At 34.3% G+C, this 21,175-nt stretch overlaps 1 pseudogene; it reads right to left on the bottom strand.

The window, feature by feature from the left end:
- Nucleotides 1-8,062: 8,062 nt before the first annotated feature.
- On the bottom strand, nt 8,063-8,869 carry LOC148938353 (uncharacterized; annotated as a pseudogene).
- Between the last annotated feature and the right edge of the window lie 12,306 nt (nt 8,870-21,175).

Below are 21,175 nucleotides of genomic sequence, written 5' to 3'. Positions count from 1 at the left end.
GCATTGGAACATTGTAGAGAGTTGTTTAATGGCTCATTTTAAAGGAAAGGGGTGGGGTTAAAAATATTTTTTAATAATAATTTTTAAAATATAATTAATTTTTTATGAAAAACTACAATTTTCCATGACACTGCAGTAGCTTGTGTTATTATAATATCATCCGGGTTGCAAAGGTACTAGCAACCTAGTAAGAGACGATCACGCCCCATAGTAATCCGTGTTGCAGCAGTAGCTAGCAACCTAATGCCTTTTGTAATTAAAATTAAAATAATTTTTAAAATGAATCAATTTGGATAAAAAAACTGCATTTTCCAGTACAAGCTTGATGAATGACGTCTTAATCGTGAAGGTTAGAACAATATATGACGTAATAAGTGAATTCAATGTTTATACACGCTTATATTTCCACAAGACAATAGTATAAAAAAGACAAAATTACCAGAATAAATATTTTACGACAAAGAACTTTTTCTGTAGCACTGCAGTAGAAAATGTTATTTGTAACGTTATAAAAATCATGTAGATATAGGTATGTAAAATGCAGTAATTCTCTTAGGGGTTTTAACAAAATTCGGGTTGTAGCGGTAGCTAGCAACCTAGTAAGAGAAGATCACGTCCAATGTTAAGAAACATAAAAACCCATAGTTCCTAAAAAAGGAGTCAGATCAAAACAAAAAGTACACCATTAGAACTGCCTTGTCCGAAACCCCTTTATAGGAAACTTTCTGTCCAATGGCTTGAACAGCAAGGGAAATATATTGGCTTGAAAATCAAGAAAATTGACTTTAACCACGGTATTCTCCCCAAACGGAATATTTTTTCTTTTTTTTCTCTTTTCTTTGTATCCAGAGATAGCTTGGCACTGGAACATCGTAGAGGGTTGTTCAATAGCTCATTTTAAAGGAAATTAATTGGGTTAAAAATCTATAGTAACTGAAATAAATTATTTCTAAAAGAGAATAAATTTTTCCACCAAAAACTATTTTTGATGCAGTGACGTCATAATTACTATATAAGAAACGTCAAAACTGTAAATGGTCTCATTCATGAATACAAAATGGTTAGATCAAAGCAAGCTACACGCAAGTTAAAAAATTAGTACTAAAAAATCAAGAAAAGTGGCAGCTACTACAATATTCTGCCTAAACGGGATATTTTTTCTCTTTTCTTTGTTTCCAAAGATAGCTTGGCACTGGAACATCGTAGATAGTTGTTCAATAGCTCATTTTAAAGGAAATTACAGTAAAGAACGAACCTTAGCCCATAGTAGCAGAAATAAGAATATCTAGGTTGCAGCGGTAGCTAGCAACCTATTAATTACATAGTCCGGGTTGCAGTGGTAGCTAGCAACCACGTAAAAAACGCCAAATCAAAACGCCAAATTCTTTGTATCCAGAGATAGCTTGGCACTGGAACATCGTAGAGGGTTGTTCAATAGCTCATTTTAAAGGAAATTAATTGGGTTAAAAATCTATAGTAACTAAAATAAATTATTTCTAAAAGAGAATAAATTTTTCCACCAAAAACTGTATTTTTGATGCAGTGACGTCATAATTACTATATAAGAAACGTCAAAACTGTAAATGGTCTCATTCATGAATACATAATGGTTAGATCAAAGCAAGCTACACGCAAGTTAAAAAATCAGTACTAAAAAATCAAGAAAATTGGCAGCTACTACAACATTCTGCCTAAACGGGATATTTTTTTCTCTTTTCTTTGTTTCCAGAGATAGCTTGGCACTGGAACATCGTAGATAGTTGTTCAATAGCTCATTTTAAAGGAAATTACAGTAAATTACAGTAAAGAACAAACCTTATCCCATAGTAGCAGAAATAAGAATATCTAGGTCGCAGCGGTAGCTAGCAACCTATTAATTACATAGTCCGGGTTGCAGTGGTAGCTAGCAACCACGTAAGAAACGCCAAATTAAAAGATGATCATTAGAAGAACAAACCATTGCTTATATTGGACTTAGCTGCCTGATTCTTTTAGATTTGTCTCTTACTATTCCAAAGAAGAAAAAGCCGTAGGCTATTCCTGTTTGTAATAATACATTAAAAGATAACCATATGTGACGTAATAAGTGAATGCAATATTTATGCACGTTCTTTCGACAAGTATTGCATTAAACAACGAGCTATAACCTATAGTAATTATAGTAAAGATCTGGGTTGCAGCGGTAGCTAGCAACCTAGTAAGAGACGATCACGTCCAATGTTAAGTAATATAAAAACCCATTGTTCCTAAAAAAGGATTACAGTAAAGATATAATAAAGAAAGACCTCTTGCCTATACTTAATTTTATACGCCACTTAATTATAGTATAGGTTAGTAATTCAACAGATGGCTTGGAACTGGAATCTGGGTTGCAGCGGTAGCTAGCAACCTAGTAAGAGATCCGGGTTGCAGCGGTAGCTAGCAACCTAGTAAGAGACGATCACGTCCAATGTTAAGAAATATAAAAACCCATAGTTCCTAAAAAAGGAGTCAGATCAAAACAAAAAGTACACCATTAGAACCGCCTTGTCCGAAACCCCTGTATAGGAAACTTTCTGTCCCTTGGCTTGAACAGCAAGGGAAATATATTGGCTTGAAAATCAAGAAAATTGACTTTAACCACGTTATTCTCCCCAAACGGGATATTTTTTTCTTTTTTTTCTTTTCCACAGATAGCTTGGCACTGGAACATCGTAGAGGGTTGTTCAATAGCTCATTTTAAAGGAAATTATTGGGCTAAAAATCTATAGTAACTAAAATAAATTTTTACTAAAAGAGAATAAATTTTTCCACCAAAAACTGGATTTTTGATGTCTTTTCATACTGCAGTCTTTCAAACATAATCGTATACCAGCGGTAAGATTTGAACCCACGCCTCCAAAGAGACTGGTGGCTAATACCAGTGCCTTGGACCACTCGGCCAGGCTGCCTCTCATAAATAAATATATATATGTGAATTTGGGTTGCAGCAGTAGCTAGCAACCTGGTAAGAGACGATCAGTCCAATGCTAAGAAATATAACAAGACTCCTAAAAATAGAGTAAGATCAAAACAAAAGTACATCATTAGAACTACCTTGTCTGAAACCCTACTCGATAAATAATGAATGTCGTCATAGTTTTATATTAGAGCTATGACGTGAATAGAAAAATTATATTAAAGAACGAACTATAGCCTATAGTAATTAAACTACAAAGTTACAGTAAAGAACGATCTCTCTCCCATACTAACTGATATATGGTGGTTCCAGGTGTATCCGGGTTGCAGCGGTAGCTAGCAACCTAGTAAGAGACGATCACGTCCAATGTTAAGTTATAATAAAGAACGAATATTTTACCGATTATCTACTAATATACATATATGACGTAATAAGTAACATGACATAATATCTAAAATCTATTGTGTACTAATAACCGTATATGACTTAATGAGCGACGTGACGTAAAAATTGAAAAAATTAATTTTTATTTTATTTTCGTTTTTAGTTCAGAATCGCTAAAGTTATAAACTGCAAAAATATTTATGGTGTCTGAACAATAGTTTTAATCTTTTAATTTAGACTAGAAAAATACCTGAAAATTTAAAAATTAGTTTAATTTTTTGTTAGGTTCTTGATACTTGATACGGGACATAAAAATTCAACTAATGGTTACATAATGGTTTCAATCAAGAAAGCTACACGTAAGTTAAAAAAAGAGTACTACCAAAAAAACATAGATACCATCTTGAAAAGAGAAAAGCAAAGGTATTCAACCGACCAGGCGTATCGAGATGCGAAAATTGATAGTGACAAACAGCGTTATTATAATGATTTAGTTTATAGACATGCGAAAATTGAGACACCCAAACAAAAGAGCAAGGAACAGTATGATAACGATATAGATTACCGAAACAAACATAAGAAAAAAGTTGCTACCAGAATAATGGGTAGATACTGGGGTGAAAAAAGCTATAATGAAAAAATTAAATTCTCTGCGAGGTTGTACCGAAGAACGCATAAGGACAAAGGGAAAAATTACATTCAGAAATACAAGAAGATGGCAAAAATGCAGGCTGATTATAATAAAGAACGACCTCTTGCCTATACTAAATTTTATAGGCCACTTAACTATATTATATGCTAGTACAGTTATTATATTTAAGGTCAATATATTAAAATTTCCCACTAAAAGACGGTCATTGGAATAAAAACCCAATACATACATTTGATTTAGTTAGCTATTTGATTGTTTAAGGCTAGTCTCTTATTATTTCAAAGAAGAAAAAGCCGTAGGCTTTTTCCTGTTTGTAATCAATTAGAAAGAGTTCTACCTTTAATCCGGGTTGCAGCGGTAGCTAGCAACCTAGTAAGAGACGATCACCTCCAATGTCAAGAAATATAAAACCCCTAACTCCTAAAAAAAGAGTCAGATCAAAACAAAAAGTATACCATTAGAACCACCTTGTCCAAAACCCCTATTAAGGAAACTTACCGCCCTTTGGCTTGTATAACAAAGAAAATATATTGGCTTGAAAACCAAGAAAATTGACTTTTACCACGTTATTCTCCACAAACGGGATATTTTTTTCTTTCCGCTTGATTTTTCTTCTCAGCTAGCTGGGCAATGAAAAATCATTACAGTAAAGAATGATCTCTCGCCCATATCAGGGTTGCAGCGGTAGCTAGCAACCTAGTAAGAGACGATCACCTCCAATGTTAAGAAATATAAAACCCCCCAACTCCTAAAAAGAGTCAGATCAAAACAAAATTACATTCAAAGAGAATCACTGGAAACAAATCATTGAATATATTCTATTTAGTTATCTACTTGATTTTTTTAAAATAGTCTCTTTCAAACAGTTCGTGGTAACGAACTGTAATTAAGGAGCGACCCGGCTCAAAGGTTACCGAAACTCTAGAAAACGGGTTTTTGATACCAATAGATACATCAAAAGAATCCAATTTCAATGCTGAATTCAAATATATAACTTTCATGAAGTTTAATACTACCCATCAAAAGATAGCGCCTGAGAAAATTTGGCTTATTTTTGAAAAAAGGGGAAAAGACTCCCTAAAAATTATAGAACCTTAATGAAAATCACACCATCATATTCAGCGTATCGGAGAACCCTACTGTAGAGGTTTTAAGCTCCTATCTACAAAAATGTGTAATTTTCATTTTTTGCCAGAAGAAATGGAGGGCAGCTAGGCCCCCTCCAACGCTCATTTTTTTACAAAGTTACCTGATCAAAATTTCGAGATAGCCATTTTGTTCAGCATGGTTTCAAATATGCTATCTATCTCATTTAGGATGACTTAATCTTCCGAAGTCCCCGTCGGGAGGGCTGAAAGTTATGAACTTTAGCCAATGTTAACATATAGTATTGGTTATTAGGAAGTATACAGACGTCTTCAGGGGGATTTTTCCTGGTAGTAGGGGGTGGGGGGTCGAGGATTATATGGGAAGATTTTTCCATGAAGGAAGTTCTCATGGGGGAATTGCTATAAAGGGACGGCCGGATTTCCCAGCATTATTTAAAAAAAAGACCAGAAATTAAATATAAAAAAAACAAGTTTTCCAACAAAAAATAAGGTGTAACATCAAAACTTAAAACGAACCCCAAGTCGATACCTCGCTTTTTAATCCAAAGATTTTGTAGTACTTTCATAAGAGCTATTTATTCTAAATAACGGCCTTCATGTTTAAGGGGTGATTTTTAAAGAATCGGAACAAAATTCGAACTTTAGCTTAAAGAGTGAGGTATTGACTAGGGGAGAAACCCTAATATACGTATTAAAAATATATGAATATAGAAGTTCGTTATGTAAGTTAATTCGTAAGTTACGTATATTTCTTGCTAATGCAAACATTCCTAAAATAAAACTAAACAAGTTTCGAGAAAGTTCTATTAAGGAACGAACTGTAGACCGTAGTAACTGAAGTAATAAAAGGATTCCTTATATACATCGTTGTTTTAATTATATTCCTTAATATTAATAAATCATAAGGTAAAGAACGAACTCTAGGAAATAGTAACGCTACAAGTTATATGTAAGCTATATAAGTAAGCTTCACGTTATAAAGAAGCTCTACTGAATTACCGTAAAGAACGATCTCCCTCCCATACTAACTGATTTATGGTGGTTCCAGGTGTAGTTACATAAGGGACGAATATCCGGGTTGCAGCGGTAGCTACCAACCTAGTAAGAGACGATCACGTCCAATGTTAAGAAATATAAAAACCCCTAACTCCTAAAAACAGAGTAAGATCAAAACAAAAAGTGTACACCATTAGAACCGCCTTGTCCGAAACCCCTATAAAGGAAACTTACCGCCCTGCGGCTTGAATAACAAAGAAAATATATTGACTTGATAATCAAGAAAATTGACTTTAACCACGTTATTCTCCACAAACGGGATATTTTTTCTTTCTTTCTTTTCCTCAGATAGCTTGGCACTGGAACACCGTAGAGAGTTGTTCAATGGCTCATTTTAAAGGAAATCTCTAGATCTAGCACTATTTGTACTTAATTTTTTTTAATTAATTTTTTTTACGATAAGCTTAATTTTTATATACAATATTAATCAATGACGTCATAGTCTTTGGATGTAGTTAGTACATAAAGTCTGGATCATCGAATTAAAGCTGAAACTAAGTAAAGAACAATTATGCCTCCATATATTCACAGTGATCTATAAAATTTCCCATTACATCTATAAACTGTTCCACAGTTGCCGGTTCATACCTTGGAAGCTTTTCACTAAACATGCAACATTTCTTTTGGATATTACTATGAAGTTTTGCGAAAGCATCTCTAGCTGACTTTTCAACAAAATCTATTCTTTCAGAGATAATTTTAATCTTTAATTTTAAATATTTTTCGTAATCCCGGTAAAAAATTCGTAAAATTTTTCTAAATTTACTAAGATCAGCCAGCATTGTTGCCATATTTTTGGACTTCTGAATATAATTTTTAATTTTGCCCTTATGCGTTCTTTGCAGCTTGTGTAAACTGCAAAATATCCATGGTATCCGAGCAATAGTTTGAATATTTCAATTCAAGCTAGAAAAATACCTGAAAATGCTAAAATTAGTTTTATCAAGGAGGCACACTTGTGCCTCTATAAAGAGGCGACCCACCACAATGTTAAGCGATTTCAGGTCCTAGAGGTCGCAGAGAGACGGCGGTAATCGCATTTTGTAGCCCAAGCTCAAACTAAGAAACTTGCAAAATTTCATCCTCCTCCGACTTTATCTTCATGGGGTAAACTGGGCCGGAAGTTTGGACCCTCCCACCACAGCCCCCCTTTAACGTTGTCCGATTTTCACACTGCAGTCTTTCAAACATAATCATATACCAGCGGTAAGATTTGAACCCACGCCTCCGAAGAGACTGGTGGCTAACACCAGTGCCTTGGACCACTCGGCCAGGCTGCCTCTCATAAATAAATATATATGTGAATTTGGGTTGCAGCAGTAGCTAGGAACCTAGTAAGAGACGATCAGTCCAATGCTAAGAAATATAACAAAACTCCTAAAAATATAGTCAGATCAAAACAAAAGTACATCATTAGAATTACCTTGTCTGAAACCCTACTAGATAAATAATGAATGTCATCATAGTTTTATATTAGAGCTATGACGTGAATAGAAAAACACGAAATTATATTGTTGTTTCTGATGACGTCATGAAATAATATCATTGCGCCATGACGTCAATAAAATCATTAAGTCATGACGTCATAATTACTACTTAAGAACGACAAAGATGTAAATTCTCTCATTCTGGATTACATAATGGTTAGATCAAAGCAAGCTATACGCAAGTTGAAAAAACAGTACTACACAAAAGCAAAGGTATTTAACCGACCAGGCGTATCGAGAAGTAATAATTGAGAGAGCAAACAAATTATGATAAAGAACGAATATTTTACCGATTTTCTACTAATAACAATATATGACGTAATAAGTGACATGACGTAATATCTAAAACCTATTGTGGACTAATAACCATATATGACTTAATGAGCGACGTGACGTAAAAATTGAAATTTACAGTAAATTTCATTTCATTGGAATTTCATGGATGATAAAGCATGTTTATTAAAGGTAGAAAGAATTCGAGACATAGTAGCTTAGGCCCCTGGAACTTTGGAGAAATAGTGAGACTTTGTAGAACGGATTCAACCTCATGTACTTTAAACGTTTTCATATCTATCATTCCTACAATTTCCAAAGCCGCAACTGATCTTTTTTCAGAGTCTTTGGATAGCCAACTGTAAAGTGTCTTTAAAAAACATTGATATCTAGAAAATTGACTGTTTTTCAACGCAGCACAGCAACATTTAGCTAATTCTAAAAAATCATGAGCATTAAAATTGGTAACAAATTGGGGAACGTCTTTCCCTTCCGCAATCATAAGAGTCATCTCTCGTATAACAAAATTTTTTTCAATTTGGTTTCCAAAAGTGAAAAAAACACTTTCAAGAATTGTTAAATCTTGCTTCACACGATAACTTCGGAGCAAATATTGAGCAATTTCCTCTTTAATAGCAAGAAAGTTTTACTTTTCTACAATGTATGTAAATGCATCTCTGTTTGTTGTTTCGAAAAAAGAAGCCTTGTTCCAGAAACCTGTTTTGAAACCTTCTTTATAGTAATCCATAATACTTTTCATAGTTTCAAAGTTCAAATCATGAGCCAGCACAAGATTGGTTCGTTTTTCAAGCATGTCCGTTTCTAGCATAGCCTTGAAGACATCACTAACAGCTGTTAAAAGTGATTTCTCGACTTCAATGTCACCATTATCACATTTAATAGTAATCACAGGGCTTTCTTCCATACTGAAATTGGTCAAAATTTGTGTAAGGCCAGAAATTTGACTCATTTCTGAAACCGAATTTGTCTTATTCTCTTTGTCTTGTGGTTGTGTTTCTTTATGTTTGAAGACTTTCTTTTCTTTTCTTTCTTTATTTATTTCTTTCTTTCCTTTTAATTTTTTATTACTTAAATCGAAGAATTTTCGTAGAGCGTTCAATAATGATATAGTCATATTAAATTGAAACTTCACCTTAGATAAAGGATGTTTAGTTCTCCTATCAAGTAACTAAAACCCAACAAAAAATCAAATTAGTTTAGAATTTTCAGGAATTTTTCTAGTTTTAAATTAAAAGATTAAAAATATTGCTCAGATACCATAAATATTTTTGCAGTTTTTATAATAAAGAACGAACTCTTTACTATACTAATTTGCATAGACATTTTAACTATAATTAAGATTAAAGTATTTAAGATATGACAAAACAAAAGGCATGAGAAAAAACTACATATCTTGTAAACTACAAAAATATTTGGGATGTTTTAGTCAGAATTTCACTTCATGAAAATAAACTAAATACCTTCCTAAAAATTTTTAAATGAGTTTTATTCTATTTTAATGTTTAAACAAATTGATACAATATTATTATTATTATTAAGTACCAAAATTATTTGTAAAGACCAGTTTTTTGGTTTCAGTTGATCCGGGTTGCAGCGGTAGCTAGCAACCTAGTAAGAGACGATCACTCCCAATGTTAAGAAATATAAAAACCCATAGCTCCTAAAAAAGGAGTCAGGTCAAAACAAAAAGTACACCATTAGAACCGCCTTGATCGAAACCCCTGTATAGGAAACTTTCTGTCCCTTGGCTTGAACAGCAAGAGATTGGCTTGAAAATCAAGAAAAGTGGCAGCTACTACAACATTCTGCCTAAACGGCATATTTTTTTCTTTTTCTTTTTTCTTTTCCACAGATAGCTTGGCACTGGAACATCGCAGGGAGTTGTCCAATGGCTCATTTTAAAGGAAATTATTTGGGTTAAAAATCTTTTGTAACGAAAATAAACTATTTCTAAGAGAGAATACATTTCCCACTAAAACTATATTTTTGATGTCTTTTCATGCTGCAGTCTTTTCAAAGATATTTGATTTTTGTACATAAATCATAATCGTATACCAGCGGTAAGATTTGAACCCACGCCTCCGAAGAGACTGTTGGCTAACACCAGCACCTTGGACCACTCGGCCACGCTGCCTCTCAAAACTATATATGTGAATCTGGGTTGCAGTAGCAGCAAGCATTTCGGCACTGCAGCGGTAGCTAGCAATCCAAGTTACAGCGGTAGTAGCAACCAACTATGAGACGATCACCTCCAATGTTAAGAAATATAAAAACCCATAGCTCCTAAAAACGGATCAGGACAAAAAGTACAGAGTCAGATCAAGACAAAAAGTACACCATTAGAACCGCCTGGTCCGAAACCCCTGTATAGGAAACTTTCTGTCCCTTGGCTTGAACAGCAAGGCAAATATATTGGGTTGAAAAGAAAAGTGGCAGCTACCACAACATTCTGCCTAAACGGCATGTTTTTTTCTTTTTTCTTTCTTGTTTTCCACAGATAGCTTGGCACTGGAACATCGTAAAGAGTTGTTCAATGGCTCATTTTAAAGGAAATTGATTGGGTTAAAAATCTTTTGTAACTGACATAATTATTTCTAAGAGAGAATAATTTTTTAAATTAAAAACTGCATTTTTGATGTCTTTTCATACTGCAGTCTTTTCAAAGATATTTGATGTTTGCACATAAATCATAATCGTACACCATTATATCTACTAATAACCATATATGACGCAAAAAGTGACATGACGTAATATCTAAAATCTATTGTGTACTAATAACCATATATGACGTAATGAACGACATGACGTAAAAATTGAAAAAATCAATTTTTATTTTATTTTTGTTTTCAGCACAGAACCGCTAAAGTTATAAACTGCACAAATATTTATGGTATCTGAGCAATAGTTTTAATCCTTTAATTTAGACTAGAAAAATACGTGAAAATTTTAAAATTATTTTAATTTTTTGTTAGGTACTTGGTACTTGATACGTGATTATATTAAACGACCATCATTAGAAGAATAAACCATTGCATACATTGGACTTAGTTAGCTGCCTGATTCGTTGAGAGTTGTGTCTTACTACTCCAAAGAAGAAAAAGCCTATAGGCTTTTTCCTGTTTGTAATCAGGGTTTTTTATATTAAAGGACAATCATTAGACCATCATTGGTTTCATTTATATTATAGCTGTAGAGCCCACCCATATTGTCCTGAAATTCAAACTTGTATTCTCCGTTAGACAGGGCTCTTTGATCTCTTCATCTCATCCTTGGGTTGGTGAGCCCGACCCGCTTGTCATGGAAGCTGTTTTGTTTGTTGAGTTTGAGAACTGGCATGTCTTAATCCCCTTTACAATAGACCTTACAAGAATTATCATGACAATCCAAAGGCTTACCACACCAATCTTGAGTTATTGTTCTAACAGGAGCATTCAGTTTTTCTTGTATAAGGTTTGCCTGTTAAGAATCATCACTCTCAGAAAATTTTTCATCTACTATACCAGCCGTGTGACACACAAAATTCTCCAGTGTTTGCACAGCAAGCACTGCAGCATAATATTGGACATAAACACCAAATCAAGATAAATAATAATATTTATTTATTTATTTATTTCCCTCAAAAACGAGGAGTATAAAAGATAATTAAATAAATCTTCAAAAATCCAAATAACACACCATCAAACATAGCAACAATTTACAAGTTGCCCAAAAGAAAACTTAATCAAATGCAACAAATAGTAATAATGAAATCATGCACTTTTTAAACTATAGAAAAAAAGGAAAAAGATTATGAACATAAAGTATATTTTCAGATTTACGGTAAAAATTATTTATTTTTACCTTGGCTATTTCCAACGGCTCTTTAATTTTAAATTTTGAAACTAATTCAGTATTACTAAAGGAAATTGGAAAACCAATTAAAAAATTACAATATTTAAAATAACAAACGCGAATTGCTGAAAAATCACAAATTTTAAAATCTCGAAGAAGAAGGGAAGGATAAAGAACATGCGGGAGGGCTACTGCATTAAAAAGAGAACCTAGAATTTCACGACGATAAACACCACGTAGCTGTATTATGGAACCAAACGCCTTTCTAATTTTTTCTTGAATATGTAAAATTAGCATCGACTTAGATTCACGAGCTGAAGCAGAATAAGGTAACCCAAGATAAACAACAGCATCAGAAACCGGAAATGATATATTTCTATATCAAATTAATTCAGCTCGGTCATTAACATTAACGTTAAAATATTGACATTTTTTAATACTAATAGAAAGGCCACGAACATTAAGCAGACTAGAAAGGGAATTAAAATTCTTAATTAGACTAGCTTTAGAACGGCTCAATAGGATAATATCATCAGCATAAGCAAGAAAAGACACATCCCGTCCCCAAGAAATAAGGGTTGTAGATAAAGAACGAAGACACTCCGCCAGACATGCGTTAAAAATATAAGGAGATAAAACCCCACCCTGTCTCACGCCCCGACCCACGGAAATTGGATTAGAAAGAGAATCAGAAGTATGTGCAAAAATTTTTATCCTAAGCCTCGCAGGAACGGTAAATATATCATGTAGACTTGAAAGGGAACTTAACATATTCAAAGAATGGTCCAACAAATGATGCTCTTGCAAACATAGTATTGAACTATTTTCAGAAACAAATTCATTCAGCACTACAAATTTGCAAATGACTCCATTCGAATTAAAGGACGTAATCGTAGAACCAATTTTCATTTAGAAAGCTTTTTCATAGCAGGGCAACTGAAACTGTAAGACGGGTGGTTAGTTGAGTTGCAATTTGCACAACAAATGGGGTTAGTACATGGAGTATTCTTCGTTGATCTATGATTTCCACTGCAACGAGCACACTTCAGAGTAGAAGAATCACAGTTTTTTTTCGGTGTGAGAGGGACTTTGACATGCGAAACATCGTTTTGGAAGCACCTTGTCTTTCTCAACTCTGTAGAGCTCGTAACCGAACTTAATCCCATGGACGATATAATATTTTAAAAATGCTTCGGACTCAAACGACACCTTTACTGTTCTCGACACTCCAAGGCGCCTGAACTCCAGAATCCCAGACAATGTGGCTGCTAGAGCTTCAATGTCTAACTCTATATCCACACCACGGATTATTCCGAAAAACTTATGCTTTCTAGTATTGATAAGACAATCAGGGAAGGAATCCTTTAGATCACAAGAAAACTTTTTCCCAGATTCAGCCGCCACAGTGATAAAAATCAAATCATTGGTCTTTTTTATTTGATTGTTACAGCCCGAGCCGAATTTGTCCAATTCATTTTTCCTGGAAACAGGGTCACGTAACGCGGTTGGCGGATTAGCTATATTAATAGTCTCTACTTAATCAGAGCTGAGGGGGAGTGGAGGCAAATCAGTTTAAATTCAAGGGGAGTGGGTGGGGGAGCCCAAGTTGGCTGAACACTTCGACAGCGAGGACTGTAAGTCTTGTTCAATTCTTTCAAGAGAAGTAATGGATTTCTCCAGCTTTCTGCCATAATCACTAACAAGTCGATCCAAACGTACATTGGAATCAGATTTTAATAAAGGGCAATCTCTGAATGAGCGAGGCACTAATACAGGCCATTTGAAACCTTTCTGGTCAAGATCCGTGACCATCTTCATAATATCTTTTGCTGTAGCAAGTTCCGCAGCGTTGCCACGTCTCATTACTCTCTTTATAGGAATTCCAGAAAATTTCCAAAGCAGATTTTTCGCATTCACCAAAGCATCAAGGCTGTAAAAGTTCGCCACAGTTTCAATAAGCTCCGTTTCTGGAATACCATTCGCAAATGCATCGCAAATAAAACACAGGGCAGAGTTCACAATTACATGAGAAATCCCATCTGCAATTACGAAGGTTTTTGAAAAATCACAGAATGAATCAGAAGAATCATCGCAGGCAAAATTATTCCGCTTTACCTGTTCATTTGGGCAATGATTATCAGTTGAATCGTTAATCACAGGTGCTTCCTGGCTAACAGCCAAGAGAGGGTCTTGAGACGCAGGGGTTACGGCATTCAGTGGCGTCAGCATATTTATTGAAGAATTTGGGTGCTCACTCTCTATTGGGTCACTAGAAAATTCGGTAGCGGCTTTGCAAATAGAACAGATCCAGTTAGGAGTATTCTTTCTATCGGAAACGGTGATCCCTGAACAAGAGGGATGAAACAAATTGGAACACTTAGTGCATTGCAACAGCGTGCCTTTCCCCAAAGAACGTTCACAGTTAGGGCACACTTTTGGAGACATCATAGGCTTGAAAAAAAAAATATCACCCCAAAAGACAACGGAAGCGTCAGCCCCCGTTACCTTATACCCGCAATTTAAGGGAGACTCTCCCGGCAGGTACAACGGCACTTGCCACGGGTTTACTGCCCCTCTTCTGCTTGTCAATTATGGTTACGCAAAATTGAAATCAGCACCAATCTATTTTTGTAAAGTGTAAATAAATGTCCAGAAACTAGGTCAGTAGATTAAAACATTTTTAATCCGTATGAAATGTTATGACAGAATGGTTGCACAATTAACTCCGGTCACTGAATTAATTTAGGATCCTACCGAGTTTCAAGTTGATAAAATCCAAAAAAGGTGTTATCACATTCACATTCAAACTGGCGCTAAAATTACTACTGCCAATACCCAGCCAACGATATGAATTGTATCAGAATAACAGGTGTAAATAAGGCGGCATCCTCGGGGATAATTATAACACTTGATCTCTTTTTTACAATTGCTGACTTCTTTGACTTCTTTAGATAATGTTTAGCAATGTAATACCCAGTGGAATCCCAGTCAATACCATTTGGCTTACAAATAAAATAATTCGCCTTAGTGCTCAAACATAAATCTCCTTTGCATTGTAATTGGTCCTTATGAAATATAAGTTCGGTTAATTCTCTTTTTATAGGATCCGATGCATTAGCAACGTAAACGCTGAAAAAATCGTAATATACCAGATTAACATATTAAATTTTAAACTTTTTAAAGTTCTAAAGTATTTTCAACGTTCAAAGTCTTACGCATAATATTATGTATCGAGTAGTTGGAGCCTAACAAAAACAAAACTAATTAAAAAATTGTCAGGTATTTTCCTGGTTTGAATTAAAAAATAAAATTGTTGCTTGGACACCATAAATATTTTTGCAGTTTACGCAATAATTTTAGCGATTCTGAGCTGAAAACTAAAATAACAAAAAAAGAGTCATTTTCCTACGGAAATATAGCACAACGTTACAGATACGTACTTCAGGAGTTGAATCAAAAATTTTGGTTCGGGGACATAATTATAACTTTGAAGTGAGGGATGAAATGAAACTTTTGTTGATTAAATCAAACAAAAAACAAAAAAAAAATCTTAGATTCTCAGGTATTTATCAGTTTGCATAATAACCTTTGAAATTCTGAACTGAAAACTTTAAAAAATGAATTCCTTCTTTATGGTAATATATGACAACGTTATAGAAACAAACACTTAAGGAATTAATAACTTTGAACGAAGAGATGAGATAAAATTATTTTCTAGTTTCAGTTGACAAATTAGATTTTTCAGAGATAAACTACATTTTTCTATAGGTCTGTAGTAGATAATGTTTGTTATTATCGCCCTGCATACAAAAATAAAAATAGGATTTTACCATTATAAAAAGCATGCAGATATATCCGGGTTGCAGCGGTAGCTAGCAACCTAGTAAGAAACGATCACGTCCAATGTTAAGAAATATAAAAACCCATAGTTCTTAAAAAAAGAGTCAGATCAAAACAAAAAGTACACCATTAGAACCACCTTGTCCGAAACCCCTGTATAGGAAACTTTCTGTCCCTTGGCTTGAACAGCAAGGGAAATATATTGGCTTGAAAATCAAGAAAAGTGGCAGCTACTACAACATTCTGCCTAAACGGGATATTTTTTTTTCTTTTTTTTTTCTTTTGTATCCAGAGATAGCTTGGCACTGGAACATCGTAGAGGGTTGTTCAATAGCTCATTTTAAAGGAAATTAATTGGGTTAGAAATCTATAGTAACTACAATAAATTATTTCTAAAAGAGAATAAATTTTTCCACCAAAAACTGCATTTTGATGTCTTTTCACACTGTAGTCTTTCAAACATAATCGTATAACAGCGATAAGAATTGAACCCACGCCTCTGAAGAGACTGGTGGCTAACACCAGTGCCTTGGACCACTTGGCAAGGCTGCCTCTCATAAATAAATATATATGTGAATTTGGGTTGCAGCAGTAGCTAGCAACCTAGTAAGAGACGATCAGTCCAATGCTAAGAAATATAAAAACCCAAAACTCCTAAAAATAGAGTCAGATCAAAACAAAAGTACATCATTAGAAATACCTTGTCTGAAACCCTACTAGATAAATAATGAACGTCATCATAGTTTTATATTAGAGTTATGACGTGAATAGAGTGACGTCATAATTAGTATATAAGGAAAGTCAAAACTGAAAATTCTCTCATTCTTGATTAGAATAATGGTTAGATCAAAGCAGGCTATACGCAAGTTGAAGAATTTACAGTAAAGAACGATCGTTCATGCATAGTAACTGATATATGGTGGTTCCAGGGGTAGTTACTTGTGGTTCGTCTCTTACTATTTCAAAAAAGAAAAAGCCGTAGGCTTTTTCCTGTTTGTAATGATATAGCATAAAACGAATTCCAAGTTGCAACTGACGTCATCCTGGTTGTTTTCTGGGTTGCAGCGGTAGCTAGCAACCTAGTAAGAGACGATCACGTCCAATGTTAAGAAGTATAAAAACCCATAGTTCTTAGAAAAAGAGTCAGTTCAAAACAAAAAGTACACCATTAAAATCGCCTTGTCCGAAACCCCTGCATAGTAAAATTTCTGTCCCTTGGCTTGAACAGCAAGGGAAATATATTGGCTTGAAAATCAAGAAAAGTGGCAGCTACTACAACATTCTGCCTAAACGGGATATTTTTTATTTTTTTTTATTTTTTTTTCTTTTGTATCCAGAGATAGCTTGGCACTGGAACATCGTAGAGGCTTGTTCAATAGCTCATTTTAAAGGAAGTTATTTGGGTTAAAAATCTATAGTAACTAAAATAAATTATTTCTAAAAGAGAATAAATTTTTCCACCAAAAACTGCATTTTGATGTCTTTTCACATTACAGTAAAGAACGATCTCTCGCCAATAGTAACTGATATACGGTGGCTCGAGGGGTAGCTACAAGTACATAAAAGGATAGATATGGTTCATCGTAAATGCAGAATATGTAAGTTTCATCAGATATAATCTCATGATCAAGATTGATCAATGACTTCATTATCATAGGTATTACCCAGATTGTCTCTTACTATTCCAATTAAGAAAAGGCCATTGGTTTCTTCCTGTTTGTAATTTCACAGTATCTCGATGTATCCGAGTTGCAGCGGTAGCTAGCATCCGGGTTGCGGCGGTAGCTAGCAACCTAGTAAGAGACGATCACGTCCAACGTAAAGAATCATAAAAACCTATAGTTCCTAACAAAGGAGTCAGATAATTTTTACATTAAAAGACGATCACAGAAATAACAAACCATTCCATACATTGGACTTAGTTAGCTACTTGATTGTTTGAGTTTCGTCTCTTACTATTTAAAAGAAGAAAAAGCCGATGTCCTTTTCTTGTTTGTATTTATAGTTAAAAACTAACTCAAGTCCAAAGAAACTGAACACTGTGGTTCATTCATATTATCTTCATTATTTTAGCTAGAATATAAATAAACAAGTTTCTTTTTTAAATTTCAAATTGAAAAGATAGTGATTTTAATTCAACATATTAAAAGTTCTCCCTGATGCGGAATCGAACCCCATTCTCCCAGGTAACAAGTGGGCATACTTACCATTAGACTATCGAAGACTTATAAAATAAAAGTTACATATAAGATATGATAATAATTTTTTTATCCGGGTTACATAAAGGCTCGATCATTGAATTTATACATTAAAGAATGATCTTTAGTCCATATTTATATTAAAGGACGATCATTAGTAATCCGGGTTGCAGCGGTTTCCGGGTTGCAGCGGTAGCTAGCAACCTAGTAAGAGACGATATAGTAAAGAACGATCCCTTGCCCATAGTAACTGATACATGGTGGTTCGAGGGGCAGTTAAATAAATTATTAGGGTTGCAGCGGTATCCAGGTTGCAGCGGTAGCTAGCAATCTGTGTTGCAGCGGTAGCTAGCAACCTAGTGAGAGACGATCACGCCCTATAGTAAAAATTAAAGTAACCCATAAATCCTGAAAAAAGATTCTGATCCAAACAAGAAAGTACACTATTGGAACCGCCTTTCCCAAAATTTCTATTTAGCAAACTTACCGTCCTTTGGCCTGAATAACAAAGAAAATATATTGGCTTGAAAATCAAGAAAATTTACTTTAATTACGATATTGTACACAAACGGCATCTTTTTTTCCCGGTTTTTCATTCTTCTCAGCTAGCTGGGCACTGGAAAATCTTAGAGAGCTGTATAATAACTCATTTTAAATAAAATTGCTACATCTAGTGCCTTTTGTAATTAAAAATAAAATATTTTAGAAAGTAGAATCAATTTTGTAAAAAACAGCATTTTTGATGTATTTTCATACTGCAGTCTTTTCAAAGATGTTTGATTTTTATGTACATAAATTCTGGGTTGCAGCGGTAGCTAGCAACCTAGTAAGAGACGATCACGTCCAATGTTAAGAAATATAAAAACCAATAGTTCTTAAAAAAAAGTGTCAGATCAAAACAAAAAGTACACCATTAGAACCGCCGTGTCCGAAACCCCTTCATAGTAAAATTTCTGTCCCTTGTCTTGCACAGCAAGGGAAATATATTGGCTTGAAAATCAAGAAAAGTGGCAGCTACTACAACATTCTGCCTAAACGGGATATTTTTTTCTTTTTTTCTTTTTTTTTTCTTTTTTTGTATCCAGAGATAGCTTGACACTGGAATATTTTAGAGGGTTGTTCAATAGCTCATTTTAAAGGAAATTAATTGGGTTAAAAATCTATAGTAACTAAAATTAATTATTTCTAAAAGAGAATAAATTTTTCCACCAAAAACTGCATTTTGATGTCTTTTCACACTGCAGTCTTTCAAACATAATCGTATACCAGCGGTAAGAATTGAACCCACGCCTCTGAAGAGACTGGTGGCTAACACCAGTGCCTTGGACCACTCGGCCAGGCTGCCTCTCATAAATAAATATATATGTGAATTTGGGTTGCAGCAGTAGCTAGCAACCTAGTAATAGACGATCAGTCCAATGCTAAGAAATATAAAACCCAAAACTCCTAAAAATAGAGTCAGATCAAAACAAAAGTACATCATTAGAAATGCCTTGTCTGAAACCCTACTAGATAAATAATGAACGTCATCATAGTTTTATATTTTACAGTAAAGAACGATCTCTATCCCATACTAACTGATATATGGTGGTTCCAGGTGTAGTTACATATAAGACGAATATAGCTCATCAGAAGTGGTGTTTGTCAATTATCCGGGTTGCAGCGGTAGCTAGCAACCTAGTCTGGGTTGCAGCGGTAGCTAGCAAACTAGTAAGAGACGATCACGTCCAATATTATTATAATAAAGAACGAATGTTCTACCGAGTGTCTACTAATAACCATATATGACGTAATAAGTGACAAGACGGATTATCTAACTCCAATTGTGTACTAATAACCATATATGACGTAATGAGTGATGTAAAAATTGAAAAAATCAATTTTTATTTTATTTTAGTGTTCAGTTCAGAATCGCTAAGGTTATAAACTGCAGAAATATTTATGGTATCTGAGTAACAATTTTAATCTTTTAATATAAACTAGAAAAATACCTGAAAATTTTTAGACTAGTTTTATTTTTTGTTAGGTTTTTGTTTCTTGATACGGAACTAAACACGAATTGATTATGCTAGGTGTATAAAAGATGAACAGAAGTATTTTAGAACACCCTTCTAGTATGAATAATACTCTAAACAATTCAACTATAGCAAGAACGTCAAAAGCACCTGGTCATACCTTTAATAGTGAAATGACCAGTGATTATTCATATGGAACATTGGTAAGCAATCGTGCAAAGGGTTTGAGGTGGCTTCAGAAGTCAATAGAAGACGTCAGCAAAAAATTGACGGACAAACTCAAAGGAAGATCCAGATTGGACATTCTTATGAGGAGAATGTACTGTCCTAAGTCCCCTCAAATTCAAAGAAGTGATTTAGCAGATCTCATCAAAGAAATAAAATTTTGCCAAAATAATCCTCACCTGATCCTCGGACACCTCGGACAAAAAATAAAAAAATCTAGCGCTCTCGTTATTTTGAAAATTTGTTATATAATATATATGCTTCTGGATCACATTGACAAGCCGTACGCATTAGAAATAATAGATGAAACATTTGATCCATTTCATGGAATAGTTTCTGTTGTAGCAATTGAAAAAGCGTTTGGTAATGGATTACCTGAAGCACGAATAGTGTTAAGAAATCTTCGTGAAAAGTTCTTCGCCAAAAGGAGCGAACTAAGCCAAAGGTGAATTTGTCATCTTACAAGTTTCTTTTTTGTTTTTAGATGTTTTTAGAAAAATTTTTAGTATTATTCTTAGTGCAAAATTTCCTAAGTGTGTGACAAGATGTGTATTAGCTCCAGTGCCCAGCAACTGCCAGCTATACCTTCATATAATGATCCAACTAATGGCTTGCTGTCCAATATAGAACGTCAGATTATTCCCATCCATAAAGAATATGTGAAGCATTAACCCGTGAGACAGAGACACGTGAGACAAGTTATAATCAAATACTATGTAATGTATTTTCCCTTAGTTTCTGTCAGTGTTTTATTTGTTATAGTGTAACTTTTATAATGTCAAATTTGTCGGATTTTACTCATAATTTGTCAAACACATAATTCTTCGTTTTTTGTTTTGACCCTTTATTTTTAATCGTTCAGCTGCCATTTAGTATTACAAATATGAGTCAAGAAAACAATATATCAAAGTGTTTCGACATGAGAAACATTTCAAATCTGAGAAAAAATTCTACTTATGTGAAAAACATTTCAAATGCCGCGCTCCCCTCAGAGTTCGGGAATATTGTTAACAGGCACTACGGAGACTATTTAGAAATATACCTGGGTTCCTCATACAGCCCCAATGGAAGCAGCTCAAGTTTTGCATGTACTAATACTTTCGTTTGCATGTGCTTCAACACAAGATGGGAAACAAGCGAGGACAC

This window comes from Artemia sp. Qi Xiang Cuo, unplaced genomic scaffold, assembly GCF_049724085.1.
Source record: "Artemia sp. Qi Xiang Cuo unplaced genomic scaffold, ASM4972408v1 HiC_scaffold_2955, whole genome shotgun sequence".
Lineage (NCBI taxonomy): Eukaryota > Metazoa > Arthropoda > Branchiopoda > Anostraca > Artemiidae > Artemia > Artemia sp. Qi Xiang Cuo.
Note: the sequence above shows the minus strand (reverse complement) of the source record. Positions and strands in the feature narration are given on the sequence as shown.